Below are 19,231 nucleotides of genomic sequence, written 5' to 3' on the forward strand. Positions count from 1 at the left end.
GGGAGTGTATTGACGCCAGGAATCTCATTTCCCTATGCAATTGTGGTGGATATTGTCGGTATCGGGGATAAGATCGATAAAGTTAACCGTGTGTTTTGGCGGTGCGAGTAACAATTTTTGGGTTTGTTGACCATAGTTGACCCGATTCCGAGGACGGAATCTCTTTTAAGGAGGGTAGATTTGTAACACCCGCATTTTGGGCCTAGATGAAATGACCATTGTACCCTGGGGTAGGGCGTAATTAGTGATTTTATAATTATATGTTTATAATTATTTAGTTGTTTAGTTGAGACCAGTTTGTGACAAGGGTCACAGAACAGGTTGGTTTATTTAATTTGGACTCCGTTAGGACCGCCTAAGGAGATACGAAAGATTATCAGATAAGATAACTGGTAAATACCTGTGTGATATGGGGTATGAGTTTGTAACTCATTTAAGTGTATGTATCTGGATAGTTCTATCCATTTCTCATTTCATCAAACCCACACACGAACGTATACACAAACACACACATAAACCCTAATTTGATTTTGTGAGTCTTTGGATTAATTGAAGCTAGAGATATATTCCTTGTGATTTCGTGATCAATATAAGGTATGCATATCATAGATTCATGCTTTGATTCTTGCTCTAATTGGGTTTTTGTGTTAAATGAGTTTTTGATAGAAATTAGCTCAAATTTAGTTGTTTGATGTTTGTTATGCTCAATTGATGTTAGAAATAGGTTGTATATATGAAACACCCTGTTTTTTTTTTTTTTAAATCACAGCAGAAGTCTTAATTCACATAAATACCCTTAGTTAATTACGAACATGATTATCACAAATCATTAGCTAGTTACTTATTACAAACAACCGGTGTTACGTTAAACAACTAGTTACATATTTATAAAAGTTAAGACATCAGAGTTCGTCTTGTCAAACATATCGTCAACCCAACTCCCGTCCCTACCAGCACTAAGATCGAAAACCTGCAAGGGAGGAGGTGAGGGGGGTTAGCACGAGGCTAAGTGAATGGAATCATCTAACAGATCTAGCATACAGTACCAACTTGTACAACTACAGCAACTACAACAATCCATAACAGGCAACTGACAACTAATAACTGGCAACTATCAACTGGCAACAATCAACTAGCAACTATGCTCCAACTAGAGACTCGGCGGCTTGTACGAGCACACGACCACTAGCTGATCAGTCTAGCATCTACCGAAAGTCCTTACTACTGAATCCCCAGTATAGTAAATCCACACGCAGGTGATGCGTCATTCAGCACTATACTCAACAAACAGTAGCCAACTGGACCCAACCACAACAAGGTTGACCTCTCTGAGCTGAACCTAACAACAATAGGTTCCAACAGGCAACTACAACTTGTGCACACAACTGTTAAGCAACTACCTCTACGAACAACTGTTCCTACGACTAGCATGGCAACTCTACGATGATCATTATTACAACATATCTACTAAGCATAGCAACTATAACAGTATAACATAGTAGCACAACTTGCTACTCTATACTACACCCGGAGATAATCCCACTCACCGATTACCAGCTACAGCTCAGTTATCTTACTTCTGAGCTTCTTCCTTGTTCTTATCACCTGAGAACAACACAACGAAGTCAATATACATATCTCAATCAATAGTATAATCAAATCATACTATAAACTAGGTCATAACACCATATATTCATAATTTTATGAGTCTACATCATGACTCCATTCAATAATGGCATACAGGTGCGTGCAAAACACGACATACACACTAAAACTCCTTTTCCGACCCAAAAACAATTTGATCTAGTTTCTTAAAAGTTCACCATTGAAAAGTATTCTTTATTACGATTCTAACGATAGTTTATTCATCAAAAACGGAGTTACGGTTTGAAAGTTACGCCCGTTTCAATTTCATAAAAGGTACTGTAGCAAATAGTGATTTCCGAAAACTGTAGCAACTCGGTACTGTAGCAACACGGTACTGTAGCAACTCGGGGGACTGTAGCAAATAGTGACACTGTAGCAAATAGTGACACTGTAGCAAATAGTAACACTGTAGCAAATAGTGATACTGTAGCAGTTCGGGTAATGTAGTAAAATACTGTAGCAAACACTGTAGCAACTGGTTCGAACACTTACGCTGATTTCGAACATTTTTCGCCCAAAACTCGATTTTTGAGCGATTTTGATCAAATTTTAAGCACATGGAAGCTACTAAACATATATACAACCTATTTCTAACATCAATTGAGCATAACAAACATCAAACAACTAAATTTGAGCTAATTTCTATCAAAAACTCATTTAACACAAAAACCCAATTATAGCAAGAATCAAAGCATGAATCTATGATATGCATACCTTATATTGATCACGAAATCACAAGGAATATATCTCTAGCTTCAATTAATCCAAAGACTCACAAAATCAAATTAGGGTTTATGTGTGTGTTTGTGTATACGTTCGTGTGTGGGTTTGATGAAATGAGAAATGGATAGAACTATCCAGATACATACACTTAAATGAGTTACAAACTCATACCCCATATCACACAGGTATTTACCAGTTATCTTATCTGATAATCTTTCGTATCTCCTTAGGCGGTCCTAACGGAGTCCAAATTAAATAAACCAACCTGTTCTGTGACCCTTGTTACAAACTGGTCTCAACTAAACAACTAAATAATTATAAACATATAATTATAAAAATCACTAATTACGCCCTACCCCAGGGTACAATGGTCATTTCATCTAGGCCCAAAATGCGGGTGTTACAAATCTACCCTCCTTAAAAGAGATTCCGTCCTCGGAATCGGGTCAACTATGGTCAACAAACCCAAAAATTGTTACTCGCACCGCCAAAACACACGGTCAACTTTATCGATCTTATCCCCGATACCGACAATATCCACCACAACTGCATAGGGAAACGGGATTCTTGACGTCAATACACTCCCAATACAAAATAAGTTGTCACAATCTTCATCGATCAACGTCCGTTAATCCACTTAAGCCCACAAATTACACGATCAAGTCAAATAATCAGAGTCAAATTCTTGTTTCTGCGCCATTCTGTATCGAATTTTCACAATCTGTCATCACATTCAACTTCTAATACAGTCAACATTTCACAATTATTCCAAGCTCGGGCTATAGAATTAGTTATCAGTCTAAGTCGTGTGTCTGTGTCCACCAAAATTGTCCTTAAACCAAGGTAATATTTCAGGTTACTCGTCTTATTTCCAATTATATTACAGTCCCAATGTTCCAATCATTGTCCATGAATAGCACAGGCCACCTACTTTTTCCTTCTGCTTCCCAGAATCTCTGTATGATTCACCATAATACACTTCTGTTGGCCAGACACAAGTATATTATCCTGAATCACACCTTCATTCTGAGTCGCTCGAAACGAAAAAATACTACTTGTTCCATCCACTAATCTTAAGTCCAACGAGTCTCCTCAAAGGCTTCGGCAATAACTAAGCTACTTTATAATTAATCAGTTACACCATCTGTCCAAGCATAGTTATTTAAACATTGTCCATCAAATGTTCAAATATAATCTAGCAACATTACTACACATTCAACAAGCATAGGAAATCACATCATATGTTCCTCAATGTCAAAATGCGCTCAACTAGCAGTATCATACATCTGGTTACGGAAAATAATTGTCAAATCAACACAACCCTCATTCCATCACATCAGTAACAACAATATCAATATCTAATATTCTCCTGCCGTCTAAGAATCCACTACATAAGTCACAACTCATCTCCATCCAAGTCACAGGTTTCAATCCCAAAAAGTCAACCTAAGGGTCACCCTTACCCCACAAAGCACACAATGGTCGCGACCAAACATACAACACATAACCCAACAAAATAAATCTTACGCTACAATCAAGATCTACCAATCTACACACACATATATATACACAATCATATATATATACAACTAAACAGTACAAGGATTTTGAAGCATACCTGTATTCACATCATATTCAACATCTGTATCTCCAACCATCTGATAAGCTCTTGCTGTTGCCGTAGGTGGATTCTTTCTTTTCTGCCCAACTGGAGAACCAGAAGATCCACCTACTGATCCCGACTGCGCTCCTGGCCCCGCCCCAGAACCTGATCCTCTTACATACGGACACTGAGCTGACCTATGCCCCACTTGATGACATTTCCAACATACATCCTCTTGGAACGAACACATCCGAAACTCGTGCCCTACAATACCACATCTCAAACATCTTTTGATTGAATCTGAACAAGGACCACTGTGAGATGATCTACAACTATAACACCAAGAATTCTGACTTGATGCTGACCCACTCTGCTCTGACCCGCTAGTCCATTTCAACTTAATAGACTTCTTTGACCTAGAGTCCGAATGACTCATCACCTGATCTTGTTGTGGCATAACATAACCTTCCATTCTGTTTCTTGCTGCTCTGACATCATCTTCCACCATCTTGGCCATAACAAACGCTTGCGATAACGTCGTCGCCATCCTAACCATTGTTCTGTACTCCGGTAGAATTATATTAACAAAGTGCTGAATTCTGGACCGCTCATCTGGAACCCACTGTTGCACAAACCTTAATTTATCCATATACTGCTCAATCACCTCATCTATCGTCATCTGAGGTGTCATTTTCATTGCTATAAATTCCGTCTTAATTCGATTGAGGTCATAAGACGAACAATACTGCTCACAAACTTTACTATAAAATTGTTCCCAAGTAATCATGTTCACTTGCTCTTTTGGTATACTAGAAATAACCGTATCCCACCAAACCATTGCCCTATTTTTCAACATACGACTAGCATAAATAACCTGTAATTCTGGTTCGCACTGACAGGCCTCAAAAACCTTTTCTATCTCTCTTAACCAGTTAAGTGTTACCGTTGGGTTAAAACTTCCTGAGTACTCTGGTGGATTACAATTCAGAAACTGTTTGAAGGTACATTTCTTTGGTTGTTGAAACATCGGCGTCTGATACGGACCCCACATCTGATTTGGAAACTGTTGATTAAACTGAGGTGGCATCTGAAACTATTGAGAAAACTGATATTGAGGTGGTAACCATTGCTGTTGTTGGAAAGCACTTCCAATTTGCTGATAATTATTTGACTGCACTTGATACCCACTAATCGTCTGATTCGGTACACTACCACTTGGATTCACGGTTACCTGGCATTGTTCTAATTCCCTTATTCGATCACGTGCTTCCTTTAACTTACTTTGCAAATCTAAAATTTGTTCCTGCGGATCCTCTTCTGACACATATCCGTCTTCATCTGGGGCTCTGAATGTTCCGGGGGCTGACGGACCAGTTGCGTTTCCTGTATTATCTGCCATATCTGCACTACCACAACATCTCACACAAACTCTTAGTGGAAAACAGGTTAGTACCTATCAACTAACACATGTAATCCCTACATTCACTTAACCCGTTCCCTCATATATGTTTGACACAACACAAGGTTTGGGAACATGACATTCAATACAATGTACATGCGGCCAAACCTATGCTCTGATACCAAGTTGTAACACCCTGATTTTTTTTTTATTATTTTAAATCACAGCGGAAGTCTTAATTCACATAAATACCCTTAGTTAATTACGAACATGATTATCACAAATCATTAGCTAGTTACTTATTACAAACAACCGGTGTTACGTTAAACAACTAGTTACATATTTATAAAAGTTAAGACATCAGAGTTCGTCTTGTCAAACATATCGTCAACCCAACTCCCGTCCGTACCAGCACTAAGATCGAAAACCTGCAAGGGATGAGGTGAGGGGGGTTAGCACGAGGCTAAGTGAATGGAATCATCTAACAGATCTAGCATACAGTACCAACTTGTACAGCTACAACAGCTACAACAATCCATAACAGGCAATCGGCAACTAACAACTAATCATCTGGCAACTGGCATCTAGCAACTAGCAACTATGCTCCAACTAGAGGCTCGGCGGCTTGTACGAGCTCACGACCACTAGCTGATCAGTCTAGCATCTACCGAAAGTCCTTACTACTGAATCCCCAGTATAGTGAATTCACACGCAGGTGATGCGTCATTCCGCACTATACTCAACAAACAGTAGCCAACTGGACCCAACCACAACAAGGTTGACCTCTCTGAGCTGAACCTAACAACAATAGGTTCCAACAGGCAACTACAACTTGTGCACACAACTGTTAAGCAACTACCACTACGAACAACTGTTCCTACGACTAGCATGGCAACTCTACGATGATCATTATTACAACATATCTACTAAGCATAGCAAATATAACAGTATAACATAGTAGCACAACTTTCTACTCTATACTACACCCGGAGATAATCCCACTCACCGATTACCAGCTACAGCTCAGTTATCTTACTTCTGAGCTTCTTCCTTGTTCTTATCACCTGAGAACAACACAACGAAGTCAATATACATATCTCAATCAATAGTATAATCAAATCATACTATAAACTAGGTCATAACATCATTTCACAAGTCCACAACGTAACTCCATTCACTATTGTCAAACAAGTATGTGGAAAACGGGACACACACGCCAAAACCTATTTTCCCGCCCCAAAACAGTTTGATCCAGCTTCTTAAAAGTTCATCATTGAAAAGTACTCTTCAATACGATTCCAACGATATTTGATTCATCAAAAACGGAGTTACAGTTTGAAAGTTACGCCCGTTTCAATTTCATAAAAGGTACTGTAGCAAATAGTGGTTTCCGAACACTGTAGCAACTCGTACTGTAGCAACTCGGGCTGTAGCAACTCGGTACTGTAGCAAATAGTGGCACTGTAGCGATACCGAACACTGTAGCAAATAGTGACACTGTAGCAATTCGGGTACTGTAGCAAAATACTGTAGCAAAATACTGTATTTCGAACACTTCGCTGATTTTGTAATTTTTTCCCCAAAAACTCGATTTTTAAGTGTTTTTGACCAAATTTTAAGCACAGGAAAGTTACTAAACATATATACAACCTATTTCTAACATCAATTGAGCATCACAAACACATATAATCAAAAATCAAGCTAAAAAAGCACACTTTTATTCAAGAACACAAAAACCCAATTCTTAAGAAATCAAACAATTATTCAATCTTACAAACCTGGATAGATGATCAATAAAAAGTAACAATTCAATCCTTAAAGCTTCTTGATCCAATTCCACATTTGAATTAGATTAGGGTTAGAGGTAGGAGATGAAGTTAGGTACGGTGTTCTTGATTTATTTTGGGAAAAATGATGGAATAATCCAGACTCAAGCTATTTATATTGAGTTATAAAACCATACCCCATAACACACGGGTATTTACCAGTTATCTGATATCTTTCGTACTTAATTTGACTGCCCTAACGGAGTCCAAATTAAATAAACAAACCTGTTCTGTGACCCTTGTCACAAACTGGTCTCAACTAAACAACTAAATAATTATTAACATTTAATTATTAAAATCACTATTTATGCCATACCCAACTGCTATTTAAGGTGAGTTTCATTACTCCCTTTTTATATATATTTTTGGGCTGAGAATACATGCGTTGTTTTATAAATGTTTTACGAAATAGGCACAAGTACTAAAACTAATTCTATGTGGGTTTAAACCAGAAATATACCCTTAGCTTGGTAACATTAAACTACCTGTCTATGTACGGTAGGCGCGAATCCTAAAGATAGATCTATTGGGCCTGACAACCCTATCCTGACTATGGGATGCTTTAGTACTTCGAGGTTTATATAACACACCTGATTCGGTGTACTTTCAGAGGGTAAAACATGAACGTTAAGGCTTGTTACCGGGTGCCTACAACTTATAGAATGCTTTTATACACTTGCTAGTGTACGGATATTTATGAAACTGAAATCTTGTGGCCTATTATTATAACGGAAATGATTGATTTTGATAAACTAATGAACTCACCAACCTTTTTGGTTGACACTTTAAGCATGTTTTGTCTCAGGTGACGAATAAGATGATTGCCATGATTGCTACCTGATGAATTGAATGCTGCTACATGGAGTCTTCATTTCATTACATTTACTTTGCATTAAGACTATTATTATTATTTCAGTTTAAATTTGATGTAAAACTTTTAATGCTTCCGCTGTTTTATTAATAAATGTTTTATTCAAAACGTCTCATATAGAGTCGTTCTCGTATATACAACTGTGATTTGATATAATTAGTCACAAATACCCTAGGCCCTATTTTGGGGGTGTGACAGATTGGTATCAGAGCAGGTTGTTGTAGAGAACCAGGATTGCATTTTATGTGTGCCTTATACAATTTGGTACCTTAGCAATGTAGGACTACAACTTTCCTTGACCATAGTGCCTTTAATTGTTGCCTTTAATTGATAAATGCTACACTATACCTTAGAAACTATACTTAAATCTTAAGATTATAACATACACGATAATGTGAAATTACTCGAACGTCAACGCTACTTAAGGCCTAGGGTGATCCTTGGTACCACTATGGGACGCTTGTGGATTTCGAATGCCAAACTTAGATTTTGGTCGAGAATTCCTGGGCCAACCGGTAACAATTGATCATTCAAGTGACTCGGCGGTGGCATAGATGTTTGGGTATGGTGCACAATATCAAACCTGACTATAGTGATCATACAACACTTAGTCACTTACGCACTTAATAAGTGGTGAACTTATTAAGAACAACTCACTTAGTCATCTATCCTGGTTTTGTGTATTACATATGTATTACATGAAATATTATCCAAGATTTTTGAAACTCCTATAATTCATACTCAAACGTATATAACTCCCTGTTATATCACGTACCTATATGCCTTATGCCTTTATGCATCGGTTTGCGAATCGGGAAATGTCATTGGGTTATCACAGTATACGAATTGAAAGTCTTTAATCAAAAGATTATTAGATTACATACTTATCATTTTATAATCACGACACGTCATACTGCCATTATTGGAGTATAGACAAATCATATCTTAGCATATCTATTCCCAATAGACCTTGTCTAACACTTTTCCTAAATTTCCTCCGTAAATTACGGAAATCTTTCTGCTATATATACGTATTCAAGGAGATGAATATATCATTCAATATTCAACACCCATTTCATATCAAACCCTATTCCAAACACATAATATAGATTTCTCACCTGATTCCTCAAGTTCTTCTAGCTCCAAAGATAGCGTGACAGAAATACACCCACCGATCAATTATATATATATATATATATATATATATATATATATATATATATATGGGTTCGCGAAATACTCACCCTATGGAGAAATGAAGAAGGTACTCCTTATCACGAGCCAAACTTACCACCAAACATCGGAGTACTCGATCCACTTACCGGCGAACCTGTTCGCAATACCGTTTTCACTCTTTTCGCAAGGATTTTCCGCCTCGAAGGTCGACTCGATGTAACCAACGACAATATTCGTCCTCTACTCCCGAATTCTAACCAGAAAGGGTTATTATAAGAAGTTAGAAGACTTCGAACTAAATATCAAGAATTGACAAACCTTACAGAGGAATGGGTAGAACAAATCCATAGACTCGAGCGTAAAGTAGAAACCCTGGAGGAAATAGTGCGCGATTTGGTAGCTAGGCTCACACTTACTAACCAAGTACCACAAGCAGCACCAACAGCAGCACCAGCACCACCAGTACTATCAGCATCACCACCAACAGCATCAGCTTCACCAACAACAACATCAGCATCCCACGTCTCAACATCATAATCGGTACCTCAAACATCGACATCATACGCCCATAGATACTAAGGAACATTAGTAATAATGAGTTAAGATGTATTGACTCATTCTTCCTGAAGAATTATATATGTATACTTTATATATATATGGTTTGGAACAATAATAAATCTTTTCGTACTAAACTATTACGTGTGAATCTTAACTAGTATGTACTACTTGGTTAATTCATATCACTAATACGCTATGACGTACATCCTTCGTTAATGACTTAACAATCATTAATCACTGCTTCAGTACAATAAACTCCATTTCATAATAAACTAAGTGTATTATTCAAATGCATGTGTGATTTTACACTCCTATTTTCAATGTACTCGAAAATTTCTCGAAAACATCATTTGTGCCTTATGAATTTCACAAGAAATCCACGAGCATCAACATCATATACTGAGGTATATTAATAACAATGAACGATGAAGTATTGATTCATAACTTCATTAAAGAAATATTCCGCGACGATTATGTAATCTCTAAAGTTTTGGAGATTATTTATTCTCGTTTCAACCATAAATCAAATGAGTTTAATATTATATTAACTTATTAAATCCATAATTACATCTGAAGAAAATATATATGTATGTATATTTTCATAAAGATTGTATATAAAAATTTTTTTTGTACAAACTGTTGATTGTGAAAATATTTTAACGGGTAGGTAATACCCAAGAAATATCTAACATTCACATTAATATATTACATTGTACATTCTTCAAAATCCTTGAAAACATATCGGATTGATAATCAATGATTCAGATCAGTTAACCTTGAGAATGCTGATGAAGCAGCAAAAGCTGTAGATGGCCTTAATGATCAGATGCTTGATAATAAAGAATTGTGTGTTGGAAAAGCTCAAAAGAAAATCTGGTATTGAAAGATGGATTGATCAAAACATGAAGGAGACCAAGGACAAATCCCAAGGACTAAACCTATAACCAAAGAATCTAGATGATTCGATTTCTGAAGGAAATCACAGAAGATCTTTTTACGCATTCTAAGTCCTTACAGAAGAATTTCTTCATTATCCATCGATTTTAGAAATTCTAAAATATCATCGTATCTTTCGTTATAAATATCCTCGATATTTCTAAAGATATCTTCATAACGATTCTTGTCCGCAATTAATTATCTCTTTGCAATATCTTTATTACATCATAAAGGAAAACTGTTTAAGTTTCTATATTCCGTAAAATTTAAATTCAAATTTTGAATGATTTGAAGTAGTGTTGAGAATTGAAGCATGAGTTAGTATAATATAATGACGTCAGGCCAACGTGATTATATTACAGTAAGTCATGCTAAATTTTTAATGGAAGATGATGATTCATAGACTTTATAATCATCATTTGCCATGTTACACGACTCTTACATTCTACTTAATCTCTGAACATATCAAGAAAATATATTTTTGATAGTTCTATCCTCAGTAATTCTGGTAATTTACCAAATCAAATCGTGATATTACGCTTAGAACAGTAGGTCCATTCGAAACTTCATACCTACAAATTCTGGACCATTACTCGCTTTACTTAGAGTCGAGAGGAGAATAAAAAGGCAAAGAGCTCCGACATATAAGGAAAAATATGTAGGCCTAGGGTATTTGTGACTAATTATATCAAATCACAGTTGTATATACGAGAACGACTCTATATGAGACGTTTTGAATAAAACATTTATTAATAAAACAGCGGAAGCATTAAAAGTTTTACATCAAATTTAAACTGAAATAATAATAATAGTCTTAATGCAAAGTAAATGTAATGAAATGAAGACTCCATGTAGCAGCATTCAATTCATCAGGTAGCAATCATGGCAATCATCTTATTCGTCACCTGAGACAAAACATGCTTAAAGTGTCAACCAAAAAGGTTGGTGAGTTCATTAGTTTATCAAAATCAATCATTTTCGTTATAATAATAGGCCACAAGATTTCAGTTTCATAAATATCCGTACACTAGCAAGTGTATAAAAGCATTCTATAAGTTGTAGGCACCCGGTAACAAGCCTTAACGTTCATGTTTTACCCTCTGAAAGTACACCGAATCAGGTGTGTTATATAAACCTCGAAGTACTAAAGCATCCCATAGTCAGGATAGGGTTGTCAGGCCCAATAGATCTATCTTTAGGATTCGCGCCTACCGTACATAGACAGGTAGTTTAATGTTACCAAGCTAAGGGTATATTTCTGGTTTAAACCCACATAGAATTAGTTTTAGTACTTGTGCCTATTTCGTAAAATATTTATAAAACAACGCATGTATTCTCAGCCCAAAAATATATATAAAAAGGGAGTAATGAAACTCACCTTAAATAGCAGTTGAAGTATTCCACGCAAGAAAGGAAAGTAAAGCAAGTAAGTGACCGAGATATCAACTAGAAGTAGTTCTTAAGAGAGAAATGAGAGATTAAGGTGTAAGTTTGAAATGAGAAATGTATGTGGTATTTATAGTTGAAAATGTTAGGTAAAAAAAAATTAAAATAAAATAAGTAAATCTTAAAAGTTAAAATAAGAAAAAGTATTTTGTATTTTTATTAAAAGTAAATCTTAAAAGTTAATATAAGAAAAATTAGTTTGTATTTTTATTAAAAGTAAAATCTTAAAAGTTAAAATAAGAAAATGTAGTTTGTATTTTTATTAAAAGTAAAATCTTAAAAGTTAAAATAAGAAAAAGTATTTTGTATTTTTATTAAAAGTAAATCTTAAAAGTTAAAATAAGAAAAAGTAGTTTGTATTTTTATTAAAAGTAAAATCTTAAAAGTTAAAATAAGAAAAAGAAGTTTGTATTTTTATTAAAAGTTAAAATAAGAAAAAGTAGTTTGTATTTTTATTAAAAGTAAATCTTAAAAGTTAAAATAAGAAAAAGTAGTTTGTATTTTTATTAAAAGTAAATCTTAAAAGTTAAAATAAGAAAAAGTAGTTTGTATTTTTATTAAAAGTAAATCTTAAAAGTTAAAATAAGAAAAAGTAGTTTGTATTTTTATTAAAAGTAAATCTTAAAAGTTAAAATAAGAAAAAGTAGTTTGTATTTTTATTAAAAGTAAATCTTAAAAGAAAAAGTAGTTTGTATTTTTGTATTTATTTATTAAAAGTAGATATAGTTTTTATTTTTATTTTGTATAAAATTCAAAAAAAAATTGTTTAATATATTTCTAAACATTTTATTTCTATATTTGTTTAATTATTAAATACGAATTTTATATAAAAATTATTATTATATTTAGTTTTTATAAAAATTAAAATTTATGATTATTAATTTATAGTTTTTATTAGTTTTATAAATGTTATAATATTATTTATTATTTAGTTAATTATATATTCTATTAACTAAATAACAAAAGTAATATAAATATTATATATATATATATATATCCATTGATGTAATTATGTTATATTATATATCATAATCTTATTTATAATATTTATAATTATGTTATTTATTTTAAGCGTACGTTTATTCGGTCAACGTTAAATTTATTCGCATATAACAACTCTAGGTATTTTAGTAAAATCGAAAGTCGAAAAGTGAGGGTTGTTATAGTACCTACCCGTTAAAAGAAATTTCGTCCCGAAATTTAGTTTTTGCCATCAATCGGCGTTGTTCGTACCTAGACGAGGATATTTATGTTTTATCTGGTCTTCACGTTCCCAGGTAGGTTCGGGGCCTTTCGTGAATTCCAACGGATAGAATATTGTTCTGTTTCATGCATTTAAATAATACGAACCCTAATTTCTTACAGGTTCTTCTATAAAGTGCATTTTATCATTAATGCGGAGGTTATCTAAAGGATTAATAAGAGTGTCATTTGACTAGGTTATCCTCAAAAGGGATGATGGTGTTATACGAGCATTTTAGTAAACTGAACACATGAAATGTGTTATGAATAGTATTGAGCTTATTTAAAACTTTGAGTGTTTATGTCACAATATTAGGGTAGAAAAAAAACAGAGAGTAGTTCATGAAAATTATAGTCATGAAGTTTGATAGAGATCATCATTGTTTACAACAAGAATATTGTAATGATGAATATAAGTTGAAAAAATAAAGTTTTATCACTACTGAATAATATGGATAAAACGATTTGATTATAGGAAGCGTATAAACGAAGCTATTGTAAAAGAGTGAATGAGAAATTAAATGTTCGCCTTAACTTTTGACGTAGTCACGATTGATTTCCGGAATTCAAGGGATTAAAGGAAATCTTCGTAATCCGTAAGATTTGATTCTCCGGTAATTAAGGAATTTGAAATTTTCTTTGATTAAATGAGGTGAATTGCTTCAATTGCTGTGTTTGGAATTTTGCTATAAATTAGCTTCTTCCATTTCATTATCTTCACCACTTCTATACTGTCTTCCTCAATTCATACTTCCAAAGATTGTGAGAATGCTCCATCCAGTTCTTATCCTGGATATTTTTCTGACTATCATTTCAGTCATTCTTCTTTTTCATTTACCACCAGAGGAATTTGTTTTCTTCTAATATTACCTTGGGGTTATAGTGTTTTTAATTCTCCCATGTCTTTACGTTGCAATACGTATTGATATACATGGTTTGTAATTTCGGTATCGTTATCGGGCTACATATTTTCCCTTATATGTCGGAGCTCTTTGCCTTTTTATTCTCCTCTCGACTCTAAGTAAAGCGAGTAATGGTCCAGAATTTGTAGGTATGAAGTTTCGAATGGACCTACTGTTCTAAGCGTAATATCACGATTTGATTTGGTAAATTACCAGAATTACTGAGGATAGAACTATCAAAAATATATTTTCTTGATATGTTCAGAGATTAAGTAGAATGTAAGAGTCGTGTAACATGGCAAATGATGATTATAAAGTCTATGAATCATCATCTTCCATTAAAAATTTAGCATGACTTACTGTAATATAATCACGTTGGCCTGACGTCATTATATTATACTAACTCATGCTTCAATTCTCAACACTACTTCAAATCATTCAAAATTTGAATTTAAATTTTACGGAATATAGAAACTTAAACAGTTTTCCTTTATGATGTAATAAAGAAATTGCAAAGAGATAATTAATTGCGGACAAGAATCGTTATGAAGATATCTTTAGAAATATCGAGGATATTTATAACGAAAGATACGATGATATTTTAGAATTTCTAAAATCGATGGATAATGAAGAAATTCTTCTGTAAGGATTTAGAATGCGTAAAAAGATCTTCTGTGATTTCCTTTAGAAATCGAATCATCTAGATTCTTTGGTTATAGGTTTAGTCCTTGGGATTTGTCCTTGGTCTCCTTCATGTTTTGATCAATCCATCTTTCAATACCAGATTTTCTTTTGAGCTTTTCCAACACACAATTCTTTATTATCAAGCATCTGATCATTAAGGCCATCTATACCTGTGCTACAAAACAGCTCACACAAAAGCTTAGTGGATAACAGTTAGTTCAATCACAACTAACACACGTATATCCTATTTTCACTTAGCCCCCACTCCCACAGACATGTTTGACTTGCCTCAGGGTTTGGGAACAAAATACGCGCACGTATTTGCTGCCAAACCATGCTCTAATACCAACTTGTAACACTGGCCATTTTTTTTTTAAACACACAGCGGAAGACTTTATTAACAAACACAATATAAGTCACGTCATTACGTTTAAGTTTACACAACGGTGTTACGTTATCACAAAACATTATTTATACAAAAGTCCACATCAGAGTTGGGTTGTCAAACATGTCTTCTGCAATAGCACCCTTCCCGACTAGCAGTACCTAAACCTGCAAGGGGAGAATATGTGGGGGATTAGCGCACCGCTAAGTGAATGGAATCTATCTAACAGATATAGCTTAAGTCACACACAAGCTATATACTAACAACAACACATGCTAACTATCAACTAGCATACAATAAGACAATACGAGGATCGGCGGCTTGTACGAGCACACGACTCTTAGCTGATCGGACTTGAGTCTACCGATAGTCCCTGCTACTCAATTCACAGTATAGTTATCCAGATGCAGGGGATGCATCGTTCACACTATACTCTACAATCAGTAGCCTATGGACCCAACCTCCCCTAGGCACGGTTGACCTCATACGAACTCTAACCTCTCCTAGGCACGGTCTCGAGTCCCCAGTCTCCCTAGGCCCGACTGGTGCCATTCACACAGTGTACACATAATTCACATACAACATCAGGCATACTATATTATTCTAACATGGCAATTTCTACACTATGCATGGTAAAAGAGTCAACCACAGTAGCATGATATGCTACTTAAACTCTATCCGGAGATAGACCCACTCACCGATTACCAGCTACAGCTCAGTTATCTTACTTCTGAGCTTCTTCCTTGTTCTTATCACCTGAGAACAACACAACGAAGTCAATATACATATCTCAATCAATAGTATAATCAAATCATACTATAAACTAGGTCATAACATCATATATTCATAATTTTATGAATCTACATCATGACTCCATTCCAACGTATGTAACTCCCTGTTATATATCACGTACCTATATGCCTTATGCCTTTATGCATCGGTTTACAAACCGGAAAATGTCATTGGGTTATCACAGTATACGAATTGAAAGTCTTTAATCGAAAGATTATTAGATTGCATACTCATCATTTTATGATCTCGACAAGTCATACTGCCATTATTGGAGTATAGACAAATCATATCTTATCATATCTATCCCAATAGACCCTGTCTGACACATTTCCTTAATTCCCTCCGTAATCTACGGGATCCTTTTTACTATATATAGGTATTCTATGTAATTAGAATATCATTCGATATCCAAAAAAAATCATTTCATATAGAAAAATCCTTTATCTGACCGTGTAAGATGGATCCTGCACAAAGTTCGAGTTCCTATAGTTCTGAGGGCGATTCTGAAGACTCTGAAGGTAGTGTGACCGAAGTGCCTCAACTGGTTGACTACACTTCTTTCTGGAGGAGATGGAGATGGGTTCGAGACATACTCACTAGATGGAGGAATGAAGAGGGTGAACCCTACAACGAACAAAATTTACCTCCCAACATCGGAGAACTTGACGCGCTCACCGGACAACCAATTCGCAATACCGTTTTCACACTCTTTGCCAGAATATTCCGCCTCGACATAGAATTATGTTGGTAATTCAAACCCTACTCTCGACTAATAATCAAGTAGGATTAGTGGAAGAAGTCAGAGAGCTTCGTGATAGGCTTGAAGAAAGCATAGCGTCTCTGGAAAGAACAATACGCATTTTAGAAGGTAGACTTACGCCTACTACACCACCAGCAGCAATACCCGCATCAGCATCAACACCACCAGTACTACCAACAACAACATCCACATCCCACGCATCAACATCACACTCAGTACCTCAAACATCAACATCATACGCCCCATAGATACCAAAAAATATTAGTAATAATGAGTTAAGATGTTTGACTCATTCTTCCTGAAGAATTATATATGTATACTTTATATATATATATAGTTTGAAACAATAATAAACCTTTTCATACTAAGCTATTACGTGTGAATCTTAACTAGTATGTACTACTTGGTTAATTCATATCACTAGTATGCTATGATGTACCTCCTTCGTTAATGACGTAACAATCATTAATCACTGCTTCACCACAATAAACTCCATTTCATAATAAACCAAGTGTATTGCTCAAATACATGATTGATTGTATACTTTCATTTTCGATGTACTCGAAACTTTCTAGAAAACATCATTAGTTCCTTATGAATTTCACAAGAATTCCACGAGCACCAACTTCATATACCGAAGTATATCAACAATAATGAACGATGAAGTATTGATTCATAACTTCATTAGTGAAATATTCCGTGACAAATATGAAATCTCTAAGGTTTTAGAGATTATTTATTCTCGTTTCAACCGTAAATCAAACGAGTTTAATCTTATATTAACTCATTATACCCATGATTACATCTGAAGAATATATATATGAACGTATATCTTCATAAAGATTGTAATTCTTTTGTACAAACTGTTAATTGTGAAAATATTTTAACGGGTAGGTAAAACCCGAGAAATATTTATATCTCACTTTAATATGTTACATTGTACATTCTCCAATTCTGATTCAATAATCAGTAACTACACTACTTACATCCACATATGTATCCGTTCACCTTTTGCGTACAAATTCAATTACATATTCTGACATATCAGAATCCAAGAAAAGCTTTAGCAGATGTTATCTTCCTAAAGATCACTACATTCATGAATTATATTCATTCGTATTCTATGATGAATTATCACATCAACCCACCGAAATTATCCTTCATTACTTTTGAAATCAACAACGCCTATTCATCAACCATTAGATCCGTTAACGATCACAATCAGCATCTAATCATCTAAAAACAAAAATTTCTTAAAACCATCTCGGATTGATAACCGATGATTCAAATATGGCTGTATTAAATGCAGAGAAAACAGCAAAATTGTAGAAGGTCTTAATGGCCAAAAGTTTGATAATAAAGAATGGTACGTTGGAAAAGCTAAAAAAAAAAATAGAACTGAAAAACGGATTGAGCTAACCATGAAGGAGACCAAGGACAAATACAAGGACCAAACCCTATATTCAAAGAATCCAGGTAATTCTGGATCCGATGAAATCTTTAGAGAATATCTTGCTCCGAAGTCATGTTAAAAGCTTGCGGAAAATTTTTCTTCATCAACTTTCGAACTTAGAATTTCCAAAATATCATCATAAATATCCTCTATATTTCTGAAGGTATCTTCATAATGATTCTTGTCCGCAATTAAGTATCTCTTTGCGATATATTTATAAAGGAAAACTGTTTTAGTTTCTATATTCTGTAAAATCCAAGTTTAACTTATAAATATTTTGAAGAAGTGTTGGGAATTGAAGCATGAGTTAGTATAATGTAATGACGTCAGGCCAACGTGATTATATTACAGTAAGTCATGCTAAATTTTAATGGAAGATGATGATTCATAAACTTTATAATCATCATTTGCCATGTTACACGACTCTTACATTCTACTTAATCTCTGAACATATAAAGAAAATATATTCTTGATAGTTCTATCCTCAGTAATTCTGGTAACTTACCAAATCAAATCGTGATATTACGCTTAGAACATTAGGTTCATTTGAAACTTCATACCTACAAATTCTGGACCATTATTCGCTTGACTTGAGGTCGAGAAGAGAATAAAAAGGCAAAGAGCTCTGACATATAAGGGAAAATATAAAGCCCGATAACGATACCGAGATTACAAACCGTGGATATCAATGCGTATAGCAACATAAAGATACGGGAGAATTAAAAACACTACAACCCCAAGGGCATAGTAGAAGTAAACAGATTCCTCTGGTGGTAAAAGAAAAAGAAGAATGACTGCATATATGGTCAATATAATAACAAGTATCAA

Source organism: Rutidosis leptorrhynchoides, chromosome 1 (genome assembly GCF_046630445.1).
Source record: "Rutidosis leptorrhynchoides isolate AG116_Rl617_1_P2 chromosome 1, CSIRO_AGI_Rlap_v1, whole genome shotgun sequence".
Lineage (NCBI taxonomy): Eukaryota > Viridiplantae > Streptophyta > Magnoliopsida > Asterales > Asteraceae > Rutidosis > Rutidosis leptorrhynchoides.